We start from the raw sequence: 19,119 nt of genomic DNA, 5'->3' as shown, positions 1-19,119 counted from the left end.
TATAGGTATATTATATTCCCGCAAGAAATTTACATTCCATCGAAATATACATTGATGCACCTCAACTTCAGAAATACAAGCCATCTCAACATTTGTCCATCTTGGGGATTGGTCCAAATCCATCAATCTACTAATAAATTTCAACTGGGCTGCTTCATAATAATTTTGAAAATGGGGTAATTGAAGCCCACCTAAAGCATGCTTCCAAGTAAGTTTATATAATGCTACCCACGGTAATTTACCTTTCCATAAAAATTCTCTCATATCTTTATTTAAATCCTAAAAAATCCCTTTGAAAGAGAACACAGTATTGATTTTTAAAAAACTTTATTTAAAGATTTTATCACATGAATAAAACAAAAACATTACATTTAAAGAAAAAAAAGTAATTATTACCACACAGCATTAATGACCTAACTTAAATCAGTTTACCCCACCCCCCCCATATATACGGCCACTAAGAAAAAAAAATCTACATATAAAAAAAAAGCCCCACCCTTCCCCCAAAATAAAGAGTGAAGAATTAATAAAGTTAATAATATTATATATAAAAAAACACTCACAAACAAAAAAAATAACAAGTAAAAATACTAATAAAAAAAGTTATTAAATCTAAAATATCGCACATAAAACATATTTAAGTCAAACTTAATTGCATGTACTTAACAAATGGAGTCCACTTCAGCTTATAAAAAGACATCTTATCTTGAATTGAAAAAGACATCTTTTCCATAATTAAACAAGACTTCATCTCTAAATACCACCTATCTAAAGTTAATATATTTCTGTCTTTCCAAGTAAGCGCTATACATTTCTTGGCCACCGCTAAGGCTAAATAGATAAAAGAAATCTGATAATCATTTAAGCCTAAGTCAATTAATGATTGCATATTCCCTAATAGAACACAGTATTGATTGAAATAAATATTGAATTCAAGGAAAGATATTCATCTTAATATAATTAACTCAGCCAATTAAAGTTAAAGGGAGATCTTTCCACTTAATTAAATCTGCTTTAATCTATTTTAATAAAGGAACATAATTTAACTTATATAAAGATTGATAATTAACATTGACAATTATTCCTAAATATTTAATTTTATCAGACCATTTCAATTTAATAATATTTTTATATTCTGAATAATCTCCTCCAACTGGCAAAATTTCACTCTTATCCCAATTAACCTTGTGTCCAGATAATGTTCCATATTGTAATAAACATTCCCCCAAATGCAGTAATGATTGTCCTGGACTTTTTTTTCACAACTTTATTTATTCGTTCAACATGGTTATTACATACAGTAAAAAAAAGTACATATTGTGAACAATAAAAAAAATATATGAAAAAACAAAAGAGAGAAAAAAAAGAACCTCCCTCCCCTCTCAGCCAGCTTTCTTTAGGAGAGCCAAAAAGAAAAAAAATGAAAATATAAACTAAAATATATTTACTAAAATCTAATCAAAGTAAATTTAAATGTAAATATTCTGAATATAAAGACCACTTTTTAAGAAAAAAAGAATAATGATCATGTAAAACATACATTATTTTTTCCATTTCCAAACAAGTTTTCATCTCATTATGCCATTCATTAATATCAATCACATTAGCATTTTTGCATGTACTTGCCATACATTTTTGTTGCTACAGATAAAGCTAATAAACAAAAGTAATCTGAAATTTATCTAATCCCAAATCTTTCAAAGGCTTCAACTCACCCAACAAAAATATTGCCGGTTCTAGAAGTATTTTAATTTTATACAAATGTTCCAAAAACAATTGAATTGCTTTCCCAAAAGATTGTATATGTACACATAACCAAACAGCATGAAAAAAAGTTCTAACCGAATTACCACATCTAAAACAGGAGTCTGATTCACTAAAACCATATTTTTAAAAACTTTTCAGGTGTTAAATACAATTAATGTAAAAAATTGTAATTAACCATTGCATAATGAACATTTATCAATCTAGTAACACTAACATGACAAACATCTAACCATTCATCCTGAGAAAAAATAAAATTAATATCCTTTTCCCATTTAATCTTAGATCTATCCTATCCCTTTTTTTCCATACTCTCCTGTGATATTTGGTACATCAATGAAATATATCCCTTCTTTGATACAATCACAAGAAAAGATTCAAATTAAGTCAATTTAGGTAAAATCATATCTCTACCAAATATTTGTTTTACTAGGGATCGAAGTTGATAATAAATGAATAAAGAATTCTCATTAATACCAAAATCTTCCCTCTTTTGATTAAAGGATAAAAATCGACCTTCTTTAAAACAATTCCCCAATTTTATTTATACCTTTAGATTTCCAATGTAATAAACATTGATTATGCATTGAAAAAGGAATAAGTTGGTTATTACAAAATGGTGTTAAAGTCAATAATTTACCCTTAGAACCTATCATTCTATTTTTTCTCATCCATAACTTCATTAAATAGTTTAGTATAGGCACATTATATTGTTGTAATAAATTTAAATTCCACCAAAACAAAAATTGATGTATTTCAAATTCAAAAATATTCACCATTTCAATTTTAGCCCAACTAGGGGGCCATTCCAAATCCATTAAAGAACTAATAAATTTAAATTGAGCTGCCTCATAATAATTTTGAAAATGAGGTAAACGTAATCCACCTAACGCATATTTCCAAGTTAATTTATTCAAAATTACTCTCGGAAATTTACCCTTCCATAAAAATTCCCTAACCATTTTATTTAAATCTCGGAAAAAATTCTTATTAAGTAAACACGGAATTGACTGAAACAAATATTGTATACGTGGAATGATATTCATTTTAATTGTATTTATTCTTCCAATTAAACTTTAGGAAGATCCTTTCACTTAATCAAATCAGATTTGATCTTTTTCATTAACGGTATATAATTTAATTTATATAAAGATTGATAATCAACATCCACATTTATACCCAAATATTTAATTTGATCAGTCCACTTCAAATTAATAATATTCTTATAAACTGAATAATCTCCTTCACCTATCAGTAAAATTTCACTTTTTTCCCAATTAACTTTATATCCAGATAAAGATCCATATTGTGTTAAACACTCCTTCTAGTGTAAAAGTGACTGAGCAATTGTTCTGGATATGTCAAATATATCAATACATCATCTGCAAATACATTAATCTTATACTCTTCATTCATAACTCTCATCCCTCTTATCTGTTCATTCTGTCTTATTGTTTGAGATAACGATTCAATACCCAATGCAAACAGGGCTGGTGACAATTGACACCCTTGTTGGGTCAAACGTGTCAATTTAAACAGTAATGAAAGCTTTAACCCAACCAATAAAAAAAGGCAAAATTTAAACTTTTCCAACACCTTAAATAAAAAATCCCATTCAACCCTGTCAAAAGCTTTTTCAGCATCAAGTGCAACCACCATTGGATGGTTGGGCTGCTGTCGATATGCATTGACCAAAGTAATTAATCAAAGAATATTATCTGAAGCATTTCTATTCTTAATAAAATGAACAAATCATCCCACTATAAATAGCGAAGTGCCTCCCCACAACATCAATACACACACACACACAAGAAATAAGGATCTCCTTCAAAAAGAATAGAAAGAAAAGAAAAACCCCATTTAAAAAAATACAAAAAAAGGAATACCCTACGGTATTACCTCCCTTAATTACACAGGAGTGACAGATGCCACAAAGTAGTCGACGACTTCGGAAGGATCTGCAGTTGGACTACCCCCCCACCCCCCCAACAGAACAATCAAAAATAATACAGAAATTCATTTCAAGTATGAAACTCTTCTTCCAGATCATGGTTCACTTGGATCATCATCAATCAACTGTAGAAATTCCATCTCTTGCTTACCATCCTTCCCCTTCGGTACAGCAACAAGCTGCTGAGAAAATTTATTTGAGCTTATTGTCAGGTAAAGAATTATCAAACTCCAAAGCTTCTGCATCATCTGAAAAAATTTGAAACTGATACTCCCCATAAAAGATTTTTTAGCATATCAAGGTAATGAAAACCAAATTCTTACCCTTTCCTCCAAAGGACAGCTTTAGCTTAATTAAATTATTTACGACGTTTAATCACCGCTTGACTAAGATCAACATAAAAAAGACCCTTTTATTTTTAACAAGCAAAGGCCCCTGATTATTTCTCACATTCTGCACCTCAAGTCTCGAAATCAGTTCTCTATCTTGATAATGCAAACAATGCATCAAAATAGTCTGTGGTGCTTGACCAGGAAATGGCTTCATTCATATCACTCAATGAACTCTGTCCAGCTCCAGTCCAGTTGGAAAATGTACTGGTTCCAAAACCTCCGGGATCCATTTTTGAAAAAACTGGACTGGATCTGGCCCTTTGAAATCCTCCAGAAGACCGACTATCTTAACATTGTTCCAAAGCATCTCTCTTATTTAACAAATCAGTCATTTTTATTTCCTTACATCATCTTTACAATTAATAAACTCTTCTTCATTATTTTTAAACTTGTCCTGGACTTTATCCACAGCTTTCAGACATTTGGCCATATCCATTTTAATTGTTGCTATTTCCCCTTTCATCTCTGCAAATTGATCCTTGACTTATTTGTAAACCAGGTCAGCATTAGAAGTTAATTCTAACTGGTGAGAGGCAGACTAAAACTTAAAAGCCTTTCTCACCATAGGCCTACCCTGAAATGTAGCAGTTACTTCTTCTGTTAGAAATTGATCCTCTCCTTCTTCCAGTTCGACAACGTCCTCCTCCACTTCCGACAGGGAATCAGCTGATTCAATGCAACTGCGGGTACGAATAAAAAAAGTCCACGACAATCATTGCTGCATTTGGGGGAATGTTTATTACAATATGGAACATTATCCACTGCACCCCCCCCCCCAGCCCAGGATTACTGGGCCTGTGAAGATCGGGTCTCCCTGCAGCCTGGGCCTTTTCGGACATTGTGTGCATGCACAAAAGTTCGGCGCCGGTTTGGAAAAGGCCTTACCAACGGACTGTCGCTGAGGTCGGGGCTGAGATGAAATCAAATCCCCAGGCTTTGCTTTTGAGGTAGGCTAAGTTTCTACAATATTATAGCCTATTTGGTAGCTGGTTTCTTCGCTGCTTGAACCTTAGTTTTTCTCATTTTTGATAGTTTGGTATTTCAACAATATAATCTGTAACTTTTAAAACAATTTAAACACTTTAATACGGGTTTTTAAAAGTTCTGTTAGGAGGGGGTGTTTTCCACGTCTTTTCCCTATACCATCACGCCACACTCCCCCCTTTAGTTGCTTTTGATGCATTATTGATTGCACACGTTAATTATCCACTCTGATCGAGTGTTCTCCTGGACTGTAGCCTGAAATAGGTCATTATACTCTTTCACAAGTTCATGACTATCTCTCCTTCGCTTTCCACAATGAGATCTCATTTTACTAGCTTTAGTCTCTCACAGGCTGTTAAACCTAGCTAACAAAGTGAAAAACGCAAGGATTTACATCCACCAGCAAAATCAAACAGGAACTATGATCCTTAAGACCTTGCTAGTGGTCGTGTAAACGAGATCACCATCCATTACGATTGCCCTTTATCTTTTGGTCTGTGCTCTTCCTCCTGCTCTTTTTTCCCCCTTCTCCTTAGCCTTTTAATTCAGGTGCTTGCCTTATTTTTACTCATTACCATTAAGACGGGGTCAGACCCGATAAGCCTGTTATATATCTTAAACCCCGTATGGATGTGGCAAGTCTTGCTGTGGTCCTCCAGCATCTTTACATCTTTGATTGTAGTGCCCACAGACTTTCATGTTTCACTTTGCACGAATAACATGTCAGGTCAGAATTGATCCAGCATCGTCCTTTTTTTAAGATGAGCGAGTGTTCCAAAATCTGAAATGATTCCAGAATTAAAGCAGTAGGTTTATTCTTAATAGGACAATAGCAAATCCTAGAAAGTCAGGGTGGAGGTAAACGGAGTTTAATGCTTCACATTCATGACGTTTCACTTGACCAAACTTTGACCACAGGTCATTGACTTGAAAGGTGAGTTGACTTGGATGTCGCCTGACCTGAGTATTTTCTATATTATCTGTTTTTACTTTCATATTTCTAAATATCCTTGGAAATGAATTCTTACATTAATATAGCTTTATAATATTTTATGCTGATATTATAATATATTATAATTCTTTATTAATGTAGGAATTAAGCTGTGATTTTATGCCTTAGTTTAATTTTTAACAGGGCAACAATTAAATTCCATGAAATTTCGCACACAATCGAATCGAACCTTTGAAAAAGTTATCCCTTAACCCCTGAGAAATGGTGCTGGTTCTCTCTGACGTGAAAAGAAACATTAAACTGTAATCAATGGAGAAATTACCCTTGGTTGTCACATGACAATAGTGAAAGTGATGAGTTGTACATTGCAATATCCTCGGTGATGATTGGTTCCATGACACTGCCCGATGAAACATAAACCTGTGGTGTTCCAATGTCTGGGTTGATGTTGAATCTCAGTGCAAAGCTTTATCAGTGACACACCTGTTAATGATTGAAAGTTAGAAACTCCAAAGGGCATTTTGGTCAAAATTATCAGTGCGTTCATTCTGAGGTTGTTTAACCGAGGAACAGGTCCTTATTGTATTGCCTCAGAGAATACAAGTAACAAAGGAGATTCTGGACCAAGCAGCAGGTGAGAATAAAGTTGATATGACAGGATACAGAGATAAATGGAAATTCACATGAGTGAAATCAAGAAATCATATATCTCTGTTTGGGTGTGACAAATTGGCTCACACTTCCAGCAGCCTGGGTTGGACTGGCAACTGTAAATTACTCCATGATGTTACTGGGGAGGGAAATGCTGTGGGATAGATTGAGTTACAGGAATGTAAAAGAGGAAATTGGATGGTTGTAGTTGCATGAACTAGATGGGCTGAATAGCCTCTATTTTGTGAGAAATGTGCAATCTGGGAAATCTTGCCCTCCATTCCTGGAAATTACATGGGCGGTGAGAGTGGTGGTTGAGGATGAAGGCAGCTGAAGGTTGTTGGCCATGAGACACTAAGCACAGACTGTCCTGCTGTTGTGTCTTGGGACTGTCCTACCACAGTCACAGTCACATTCACTTGTGTGAAGTATGACCCCATCATTGCAGTATATCGCTCGTGATGCCCATGGTCTTGTGTTTCTTGATGATACGCTGGGTCAAATCCACCTTGAAAAATATGAACCATAGAGAATAGAAGCCAGTAATTTGCTCACCAGTGAGAACATCCTAAATGCCTTTACTCAGTCCCATACTTCACACAAGTGAATGTGGCTGTGACTGTGGTAGGACAGTCCCAAGACACAACAGCAGGACAGTCTGTGCTTGGTGTCTCATGGCCAACAACCTTGCTACATTTCAGGGTAGGCCTATGGTGAGAAAGGCTTTTAAGTTTTAGTCTGCCTCTCACCAGTTAGAATTAACTTCTAATGCTGACCTGGTTTACGAATAAGTCAAGGATCAATTTGCAGAGATGAAAGGGGAAATAGCAACAATTAAAATGGATGTGGCCAAATGTCTGAAAGCTGTGGATAAAGTCCAGGACAAGTTTAAAAAGACTGAAGAAGAGTTTATTAATTGTAAAGATGATGTAAGGAAATAAAAATGACTGATTTGTTAAATAAGAGAGATGCTTTGGAACAATGTTAAGATAGTCGGTCTTCTGGAGGATTTCAAAGGGCCAGATCCAGTCCAGTTTTTTCAAAGTTATAATTTTTCTGAAGCTCAACGAATAAAACCACATTGATGCAAGTTTCTTCTCATCCATGAGTCCTGTTATCCCCAGAATCCGTTTGTTGAGTTTTCAATGAACTTCCTTCAAGGCACTGCGGTGTGGCAAGATGGCATAGAAGGAAGACATGTGTTCCACCTCTCCCCAGCTGGATCATTAAATACACGGTTTTTTAAGAGTCTAAAAGTGATTAAAAATAAGATTTACAGTTATTTAAATAACAGTGTTTATGATGGCATCTAATGTGAAAAAGCCTAAACCTCAGCTTCAGAGAAAACTACTATATAAAAGTGCAGAAGAATCGAGGCCTACCTGAATTGCTGAATCCATGGAGTCGTCGTTGGGAGTCTCCAAGCCTCAGAGGACTCCAGCCCATTCGACTCCGGTGCTGATCTTGGATCCACAAAATGGCGTCGGTACATCAGTGAGTTTGGCCGTGGCCGACCCGCATCCATGTGAAGTCATGCGTGCGGGCGGTACGGCCAATAAGGTGACCTGCGAGCTCGCAATCTTGCTGGGCGGCCCGGTGGCACGCAGGGTAGCGTCAGAAGATGCCTCTGCGTGTCCGACGGCTTCGCCTGGCCTGCGTGTGGCGTCGAGGGTCCGGGAGCTATTGGACAAAATTAGTACTGTGGGGGAGCCTAAGCACCGGCGTCCCGAAAAGGTCGGGGTGCCGGTGGCAGGTGTCCAGACCTGCAGCCATTCAGCTAAGGGAACTGCGCTGACTGAGGAAGAAGAGGAACTTACCTTATTGTAATACGCCCAGGAGGAGGAGCTTGCTCTTAAAGAGGGTGAATCTCAAAAAGTGGAACTTGAATCTGGTCTGGATTAAGTGTTTACTGTTTTTGAAGGGATTGCTGGTCAAATACAGCAAATGCATAACGTGTCAAAACAAATATCAACTCAAATGACTCAAGGATTTATGGAGTTGAAAATAAAAATGAATACGTTGTGTGATGAAATGTCAACTGTGAAACAGGAAATGACTGTAGTTAAAAGTCATATTAATAAATGTATACAATCAGTAGATTCTGTGCAAGATAATTTTAAGAAAATTGAAACAGCTTTCTCTGAGTGTCAAACTCAGGTGGAACGAAATAGAGAAAAAATGGAAAAAGTGGAAGGCTCTTTTGTAGATTGGGAGATTCAGAAAAGAGATTTAATGAAGAAGATTGATTTGTTGGAAAATCAAAGTCGGAGGAATAATGTGAAAATAGTTGGTCTTCCAGAGGAAGACCCTATAAATATTTTTAAGTACTGGATCCCAGAGGTACTGGGTAAACAGTCTTTCCCTGATGGTTTGGAATTGGATAGGGTTCATAGGACTTTGAGAAGAAGACTACAACCAGGACAAACACCGAGAGGAGTCTTAATTCATTGTTTAAAATATCAAGATCGTGAAATGATTTTACGTATGGCGGTGCAGAACGCAAGACAGAATCGATCTCCATTAATGATTCAACATAATAGGGTGTTCTTTTATGCTGATTTGAGTCAAGAAGTTATTAGAAGATGACGAGAATTTAATACGGCTAAAGATGTTTTGTGGCGAAAAGGCTACAAGTTTGCTTTTCGTTATCCTGCAAATTTGAAGGTTTTTTATGGAAATTTCCAATCTCAATTTTTTGAGAATGATCATGATGCTTTGGTTTTTGCTAATTCTTTCCCGGAATTGCAAAGAAATGGATCTCCTCCTCCATTATCTCCTAAGAGGAGAGTGATTAGAAATGGAAATGGACATGGGAATGGAAGGAATGAAAAATATGGAAAGTATGGAAAGAATGGAAGGAAAGAAGAGTTGACACAGAGTCTTCTTGATGTTGAAGATCCAGAGCAGTTGTTGGGCTTGGAATTATTGGGTTGAATATGTGGACTATATTTAATTGTGTTTGATTAAATTATCAATATGTATATGGGTGGGGGGGTGTGGATGACACTGAAAACTTTGATAGTTATTTACCACTAGTGGGTTAACCACAACCAGTTTTTTAGGGTATTACTACCTTGGGTTTTTTTTTAATTGTTTTGTTGTTGTTTTGTTATTTTTTACTTTATTTTAATTTTTTTGAGGGGGATTTTCTTTTTTTTCGCAAGCATTAAAGGGGGAGCATTATTTTATAGTGTATAATTACATGAGCAGTTGAAAAAATAACATAACATAACAATTTACAGCACGGAAACAGGCCATTAGGCCCTTCTAGTCCGCACTGAACCAAACACCCCTCTCTAGTCCCACCTCCCTGCACAATGCCCATAACCCTCCATCTTCTTCTCATCCATATACCTGTCCAACCTTTTCTTAAATAATACAATTGACTCCGCCGCCACTATTTCTCCCGGAAGCTCATTCCACACGGCTACCACTCTCTGAGTAAAGAAGTTCCCCCTCATGTTACCTTTAAACCTCTGCCCCTTAATTCTTAACTCATGTCCTCTTGTTTTAATCTTTCCTCCTCTTAACGGAAATAGTCTATCCACATCCACTCTGTCTATCCCTTTCATAATCTTAAATACTTCTATCAAATCCCCTCTCAACCTTCTACGCTCCAAAGAATAAAGACCTAATCTGTCCAATCTCTCCCTATACTCTAGATGCTTAAACCCAGGTAACATTCTGGTAAACCTTCTCTGCACTCTCTCCACTCTGTTTATATCATTCCTATAATTAGGCGACCAGAACTGCACACAGAACTCCAAATTAGGCTGCACCAACGTCTCAATATAACTTTGAAACTTTTAATGTGCAGGGGTTAAATAATCCAATCAAGAGAAAGAGAATATTGGCCTATATAAAAAAAATGAAAATTGATATTGCTTTTTTACAAAAAATGCATTTGACTGAGAAAGAACATTTGAAATTGAAAAGGGATTGGGTTGGTCATGTTTTCACTTCTTTTAATTCTAAGGCAAGGGAGTAGCAATTTTGATCCATAAAAAAATTACCTTTTGAATTGGAATCTTCAGGTTATCCTGCAATTTTGAAGGTTTTTTATGGAAATTTCCAATCTCAATTTTTTGAAAATGATCATGATGCTTTGGTTTTCACTAATTCTTTGCCGGAATTGCAAAGAAATGGATCTCCTCCTCCATTATCTCCTAAGAGGAGAGGTGTTAAGTGTGAATTGTAAAATTTTTGCTGAATCATGGACTTTGTTGAATCTTTATGCCCCTAATATAGATGATGAGTGGCTTATCTCAGAAGTTTTTTATAGTTAACTCAAGCTAATGAAAATGTTTTAGATGGTGGTGATTTTAATTGTGTTCTCGACCCTTTATTGGATAGAAACCCAAAGAGTATAAGGAAATCAAAGATGGCAACAAAATTAATGTGTTAATGAAGGATTTAAATTTGGCGTACATTTGGAGAAAAGTTAACCCTACAGAGAATGATTTTTCTTTTTATTCTTTGAGACATGATTCATTTTCTAGAATTGATTTATTTTTGGTATCAGCGCATTTACAAGGTAGAGTATTACGAGCTGAATACAAAAGTAGAGTTATATCAGATCATTCATTATTACTTTTTTCTTGTGAAAGTTCAGAGGTAATGCATCCATCATTTCGATGGTTTAATGCAATATTATTGAATAAACCAGAGTTTGTTACTCTTGTTAAAGAGCAGATTTCTCTATTTTTGTCTGGAAATGTTAATTCGGTGGATAGTAATTTTGTAACATGGGATGTTTTAAAAGCTTATTTGAGAGGGCAGATCATTAGTTATTCTACGAAAGTCTTCTTTTTTCTTTGGCTTGGCTTCGCGGACGAAGATTTATGGAGGGGGTAAAAAGTCCACGTCAGCTGCAGGCTCGTTTGTGGCTGACCAGTCCGATGCGGGACAGGCAGACACGATTGCAGCGGTTGCAAGGGAAAATTGGTTGGTTGGGGTTGGGTGTTGGGTTTTTCCTCCTTTGCCTTTTGTCAGTGAGGTGGGCTCTACGAAAGTAAAGAAACAATATATGGCAGAAAGTTTAGAGTTAGAAAATGAAGATTGCTGAGTTAGAGAAGGATTTTCAGGAAGGGGTAACAGATGATTAAAAAAATGCATTGGAGAGGTTGAAGTTGCATTATAATACTTTACAAACTTATCAGTTTGAGTGCTTATTTAATCGATCTAAACAATGTTATTATGAGTTGGTGAAAGACCTCATAAAGTACTTGCTTGGCAATTGAAAGCTGAACGGACATTTCAGACTATTAATGCTGTTAAGAAGAATTCAAAAGTTACTTATAAACCTCAGTAAATTAATGACCAGTTTTATTCATTTTATCTAAAATTATATACTTCTGAGGGGAAACAGGATAATGGTTCTATTGATTCCTACTTAACTAAATTAAAGTTACCGGTATTAGGCAGAATTGATGTTTAGTAATTGGAATCTCCTTTTACGTATTTTGAAATTAAAGAAGCTATTCAGGAAATGCTAAACGGAAAGTCCCCAGGGGACGATGGATTCCCTGTGGAATTTTATACATTTTTTATGATATTTATCTAATGAATTTGGAGAGGTGTTGAATCGAGTTACTGAAGATCAGAAGTTACCAGAATCATGTTCAAGTGCTTTAATAACCGTTATTCCAAAAAAAGATAGAGTTCCTTTGAAAGTGTCTTCGTATAAACCTATTTCTTTATTAAATGTGTATTATAAAATTATAGCGAAAGTATTAGCTAATAGATTCACTAAATATTTGCTTAAATTGGTACATATTAATCAAACAGATCTTATTAAAAATAGAAATGCATCAGACAATATACTTCAATTAATTACTTTAGTCAATGCATACTGAAAGCAACTTAACCATCCATGGTGGTTGCATTAGATGCAGAAAAAGCTTTTGATAGGGTTGAGTGGAATTTGTATTTAAGGTGTTAGAGAAATTTAAATTTGACACTTTTTTATTGGTTGAGTTAAGACTTTATCTACGAACCTGATGGCTAGGGTGGTGACGAATAGACAGATTTCTTTACCATATAAATTGACCCATTCAACTCAACAGGGCTGCCCATTGTCACCAGCCTTATTTGCATTGGTTATTGAACTGTTAGCTCAGGCTATTAGACAAAATGAAGAAATTAGAGGGATGTGGGTTAAGAATGAAGAATATAAAATTAATTTATTTGCGGATGACGCGTTGGTATATTTAACGGAACTGGTACATTCGTTGAAACAATTGCAAAAGTGCTTGTTGAAATTTGGAGAATTATCAGGATATAAAGTTAATTGGGACAAAAGTGAAAATTTACCTGTTGGAGTGGGAAATTATTCTGAATTTAAAACAATTAAAAAATTAAGGTGGACAAGTAAAATTAAATATTTAGGTGTGTTTATGGATACAAATTATCAATCATTATATCAATTAAATTATGTACCTATATTAAGATGGATTAAAGCAGATGTGATTAAGTGGAAAGATCTTCCATTAACTTTGATTGGTCGGGTTAATTGTATTAAAATGAATATTTTTCCATGAATTCAGTATTTTTTTTCAGTCACTACCTTTGTTTACTTGCTAAGGGTTTTTTTCAAGATCTGAATAAAGCAGTGAGAGAGTTTTTATGGAAAAGTAAATTAGCTTGAATGGCACTGCATAGACTTACATGGAATTATACACCGGGTGGATTACAATGACCACATTTTCAAATTATTATGAAGTGGCCCAGTTGAAGTTCATAAGTAGATTGATGGATTTAGATCAGCCTCCTAGCTGGGCTAAAGTGGAGATGGCATGTATTCCTAGGGTTGAAGTGCATGAATTTATATTTCGTTGGAACTTGAATTTGTTACAGCAATATGATATGCCGATATTGAAACATTTATTAAAGATTTAGCTAAAAAAACAGGGTGTTAGGGTTGAAAGATAAATTATCTATTTTAACTCCATGGTATAATAATCAGCTTATTCCTTTTTCAATGTTTAACAATCATTTAAAGACTTGGGATTCTAAAGGTATAAAGACAATACAAGATTGTGTTATAGAGGGGCAATTTCTTTCTTTTAATCAAATGAGAGAAAGATTTGATATATCTATTAATTCTTTGTTTGTGTATTATCTTAGATTTCCTCTATACTGAAAAAGGGTTATGTTTCAGTTATGTATAATTTGTTAGAAGATAGTATGGATAAACCAGATTGGGAGAAATCTAAACTTAAATGGGAGAGTGATTTAGTGTTTATTTTTTCTGAAGAAGATTTTTTGACTAATGTGCGCTATGGAATGGTTAATTATAATTTTTTACATCAATTGTATTTGATCCCAGAAAAGTTAAAAACATATGGATTTAGTAATTCAGATTCATGTTTTAGATGTGGTTCATGTATTGGAACTTTTTTACATGATGTATGGAAATGTGTTAAAGTTCAATCATTTTGGCAAGCTATTAAAGTACTTTTGGAGAAATTATATAATTTTATACTACCGTTAGATCCAACAATTTTCTTGTTGGGAAATTTATATTCATTAAGAGGAATGGGGTTGGATAGAATTCAAATTGCCTTTGTATGTATGGTGTTATCAGTAGCGCGTAAATGTGTTGCAAGTACTTGGAAAGATGATACTGAGATTAATATAGCTTGTTGGCATAATGAATTGAAAGTATGTGCTGTTATGGAAAAAATTATTTAAACTTTACATGATAATTCTTCTTTTGTTAGTAAGTGGTCACCGTATTTGAAATATATACATTTAAATATACTTTGAAATGTTGTTAACATTTAAAAAATATATATCTATATAATTAATATTTTCTTTCTTTTTTTGCTCCCCTTAAGGGAGCTGGCTGTAAGGGTGTGGGGAGGGGAGGGTATTAATGAAAAATGTTCTTTGACTATTTATACTGTATGTTATGTTTCTCTTTTCTTTTAAATAAAGTTTTTTTTTAAATTAAAAAAAGAACTTCCTTCAAGGCAAGACTCTCCTTCTTTGACGCCGATCGCTGTTGACAGGAGCAGAGACAGCAGAAGGTGACTCAATCAGGTGAAGCATCAATTAGACTCTCTGAAGAGAGAGGAGGCAGAGTCGCTGTTCCCTGTGACTCTCCCGCCCCCTCCACTGACCCTCCCAAACAAAGTACACTCTTTCAGCTACTGCTGTGTGAGGCAGGGGTTGGGGGAGGCGTGAGGGGGCCATTAGTCTCTCAGAGAAAAAGAAGGGATGGAAACAGCCAGATCAGTAGCTTCACAAATGGCAGCAGCAAGCTGAGCAACTGAGGAATCTGTGGCTGCCTGTGAGACTTGGAGACTTGTGAGGAGCACACACACGCTTTTAATGAACAGCCAATAGTCTTCAGGTAAATCGGAGTAAAGGCAGGTTTATATCGGGACTGACGGGGCAGAGCCAAGAGGAGGATGCAGACTATATGGATTTCAGAAAGGCCTTCGATAAGGTTCAACATGGTAAGTTGGTGAGGAAGGTTCAGGCCCTAGGTATTAATGTTGAGATAGTCAGATGGGTTCAACGATGGCTAGAAGATAGAGTCATGGTGGATAACTTTCTGTCAGGATGGAGGCCGATGATGAGCATTGTGCCTCAGGGATCGGTGTTGGGTCCTTTGCTGTTCATCCTTTACATTAATGATTTGGATGACGGGGTGGTAAATTTTTGTGAGTAAATATGCGGATAATACAAAAATAGGGGGAGTTGTGGATAGTGAAGATAGTTTTCGGGGACTGCAGAGGGATTTGGACTGCTTAGAAGAGTGGGCTGAAAGGTGGCAGATGGAGTTTAATGTAGATAAGTGTGAAGTTCTTTACTTTGGGAAGAATAATCAAAACAGGATGTAAACAGTCAAGGGGAGGGCATTGAGAAATGCAGAGGAACAGAGAGATCTTGGAATAATGGTTCATCATTCTTTGAAAGTGGAATCTCTTGTGGATAGGGTGGTAAAGAAGGCTTTTGGTATGTTGGCCTTTATAAATCAAAGCATAGAATATAGGAGCTGGGAGGTGATGTTGAGACTGTTCAAGGCATTGATGAGGCCAAGTTTGGAATATTGTGAGCAGTTCCGGCCCCGAAATTATAGGAAGGATATCAATAAGGTAGAGAGGGTGTAGAGAAGATTTACTAAAATGTTGCCTGGATTGCAGTATCTAGAATACAAAGAAAGATTGAGTAGACTGGGTCTTTATTCATTGGAGCGTAGAAGGTCGAGGGGGGTTTGATAGAGGTAATTAAAATTATGAGTAGATGGGGATAGTCAGAGTAGATGTGAATTTCCCCTTGAGGGGAGGTGAGATTGGAATGAGGGGGCATGTTAAGGGTTAGGGGGCAAAAGTTTAGAAGTAACATGAGAGAAAGCTTCTTGACTCAGAGAGTGGTGGCTGAGTGGAATGACCTTCCGGAAGAGGTGGTTGGAGCAGGGTCAATTTTATCATTTAAGAGAAGGTTGGATGAGTGCATGGATGTGAGGGGACTGGATAGGGAGCAGGTAGGTGGGACTAGTGGTGTTCACTTAAATCGGTGCGGATTAGAGGGGCTGAGATGGCTTGTCTCCGTACTGTGATGGTTATATGGTGATATGATGTCATAATTGAAGAAGATGCACCGACAAGAGAGGAGGGCAGCAGAGGAACGAAGAGGCATCAATATAAGAGTATTTACCAAGGGCATTTACCGGGGGCCTAGAGTAAAAGACAGGAGAGGATAAAAGAGGTGGGAAGGTGAGGAGTGTTTTTTAAGGCACTTACCTGGGGCCTGATGTGTGAATCGGGAGGAGAAAGGCTCGGGCAGTGATTGGATAGGGAGTGCAGGTGAGCGAAAATGAGTAAATTGCCTAGGGCTGCAGAGTATTTTTTTTTTGGTATATTTTATTTATTAAAGATATAGTATACAAACATGTAAAAAGATACAAATATACAAGTTTTTCTCCCTTTATTCCCCCTCCTCCCTTAATAACTACCCCAAAAAAGATATATCTATATATTAAAAATAGAAAAATTATAAAAAAGGAGTTAACATATACATATTACCATCTATTTATTGCCGTTTAGGATGCCATCTCCATCCAGGAAGAGAAATAAAAATGTTATTGCATTTCTAAACCCATATATTTCATATACGGACCCCACACCTTGATGAAAAAAGAATAATTATCACCTAAATTATAAGTTATCTTTTCCAGTGGAATACAAGATCACAACTCTGTGTGCCATCTTTGAATATACCACTCAATTTCATTTTTCCAAGTGATAGTTATACACTTTCTAGACACTTCTAGTGCCGATTGAATAAATGCAAGCTGAAACTTCTCTAATGTTTGCCCCAAAATCAGTGTTGTGCTGTATCCCCCCAAAAAAAAACACATTGGATCAAGTTCACATTCAAACTCAAACAAACCTTCCAAAAATTCCATAATCCTACACCAGAAAGGTTTCACTTTTTACAAAGCTATACTGAATGTTAAAAAGAACATTGAAAACACATATTCGAAGAACTAAATCCATATTTCTTTAACTTCTCAGGGGTGAGGTAAAGCTGGTGAAGAAAATTATAATGAACATCTCACATCTATTAATTTAGCCATACTGTCTTCACATTCATTCTTCCAGAGATATTGGAATACACATGTCTTCCTCCCATTTGATTCTCACTTTATACAAATCTGGTTTACTCATTTTATGTTTCAACAAGGCATAAATTTCTGAAATAAATCCTTTTTTACCCGCATCAGTAAGAATAATTTTAAATTTTGTTCGCCTAGGTTACCTTAACTCATGTCCAAAATTATCTAACAACAAAGCACAAACTTGGTAAAATGCAAACAATGTATTTGACATACTTCCAAATTTTTCTTTAAGTCTATTAAATGAAAGAAAAGAACCAGCTTTGTAACACTCTTGTACCAACTTAATACCTTTCTGTTCCCATGATTTCCAGTATTGATTATTCATTGAAAAAGGAAACAATTTATTCTGATATAATGGAGTCCTATCCGAAATTTTACCTTTAGTTCCAACAATCTGATTCCTATTATATCATATTGTGGCAGTGTGAGCAGTGGAAGAAACACAGCCACTACGTTAAGGGTCGTTAATGACTTTAAGGGCAGCATGAACTCTAACATCATAATCACTGCCCAGGGTGGGAGCTGGAGGGAATGCTGGAGTCAGAGAGAAACCTCTGATGACACCATTTCCCCATGGCTGCACTACCACGTGGCGATGCAAGTGAGGCCGGTTCACCATGAGGATGTGCGCCACCACACAACCCACCCCCCACAGAACTGGCTACGCATCCTGTCACTTTGGTGGCTGGCCCCAGAGCTTGGGCCCAGCCGTCTGCACTGGCTGTGATAAGTCCAGATGGGCCGCCTTCAGGAGGTCCACCGTAAAAAGTTCCTCTCTCCCCCCAACATCCAGGGTGAGGGTTCCGCTGGACTGGTGCAAGACATTGTATGGCCCCTCGTACGGTCACTATAGCGGTGCACTTTGTGGTCCCTTCCGCTCGAAAATGAGCTCTTTGGTGAGATGAAACAGCTGGGTGTCGTGGCATGCTGGGGGTGGGGGAGCTCGGGAGGCCTGTCACCTCCGTAGGTCTGCCAGTAGGTTTTTGTCGGTGGCTGTGGTATCAGGGTCTGTGCCGAAAAACTCACCCGACAGGGAAAGCGGTGTGTCATAGACCATCTTCGCTGCTGAAGCCTGCAGGTGCTGTCCTAATCCCGAGGAGGACCCAGGGTAGTTCGTCCGCCCAGTCTGGTCCAGAGAGCCTGGCCATAAACGATGCCTTCAGGTGCCTATGGAACCTCTCCACCAACCCGTTGGATGCGGGTGGTATGCTGTGGTGTGGTGGAGCTTGACCCACCAGGAGCTTCACCATCTGAGTCCACAGGGCAGACATAAACTGCGCCCCTCTGTCCTTAGTGATGTGTGCTGGGACTCTGAAACGGGCAATCTATTGGCTGACCAGAATCCTGGTGCACGTCTTTACGGAAGCCTCATTAATCGGGATGGCCTCCTTGTGGCCTGATCCACCACCGTGAGGAGGTAACGAGCCTCCTTGGACACCGGCACGGGCCTGACGACATCAATGTGGATGTGTTGGAATCTGCGAACTGCCAGGTTGAAGTTCTGGATGGGGGCTCACGTGTGTCACTGGACCTTGAAGGTCTGGCACCCGGTACAGTTCCTGGCCAGTTCCACCATCTCCTTCTTCGTCCCGTGCCACAGAAACTGCTCCGCAACTATCTGCACGATTGTCTTTACTGCTGGGTGAACGAGCTCGTGGATCAGACTGAAGATCTTCGCCCTCCAGTGTGGTAGGATCACCGGGCATGGCATGCCTGTTGAGAGATCGCAGAGCAATGTGTCCAGGCTTCTGGGGACCAAGACATCCTTGAGTTTGAGGCCCAAGATGGCGGTCCA

General features: G+C 37.1%; 1 protein-coding gene across 7 annotated transcripts in view; it reads left to right on the top strand.

Annotated features, from left to right (window-relative positions):
- The first annotated feature begins 6,571 nt into the window (after positions 1–6,571).
- xdh (xanthine dehydrogenase) overlaps positions 6,572–19,119 on the top strand; it is a 179,186-nt gene continuing 166,638 nt past the window's right edge. For 3 of the 7 annotated variants that reach the window (XM_069887777.1, XM_069887774.1, XM_069887776.1), the window contains exons 1-2: positions 6,574–6,677; positions 14,655–14,737. The gene's annotated coding sequence lies outside the window, so the exon portion shown is untranslated. Of the gene's footprint in view, positions 6,678–14,632; positions 14,738–19,119 lie in introns of all 7 variants that reach the window. The other 4 variants (XM_069887780.1, XM_069887779.1, XM_069887775.1 and 1 more) reach the window with 4 other exon arrangements.

The sequence above is a fragment of the Narcine bancroftii genome, chromosome 6 (genome assembly GCF_036971445.1).
Source record: "Narcine bancroftii isolate sNarBan1 chromosome 6, sNarBan1.hap1, whole genome shotgun sequence".
NCBI classification, from domain to species: domain Eukaryota; kingdom Metazoa; phylum Chordata; class Chondrichthyes; order Torpediniformes; family Narcinidae; genus Narcine; species Narcine bancroftii.
The sequence above is the reverse complement of the archived record's forward strand: the minus strand, read 5'-3'. Positions and strand labels throughout refer to the sequence as shown.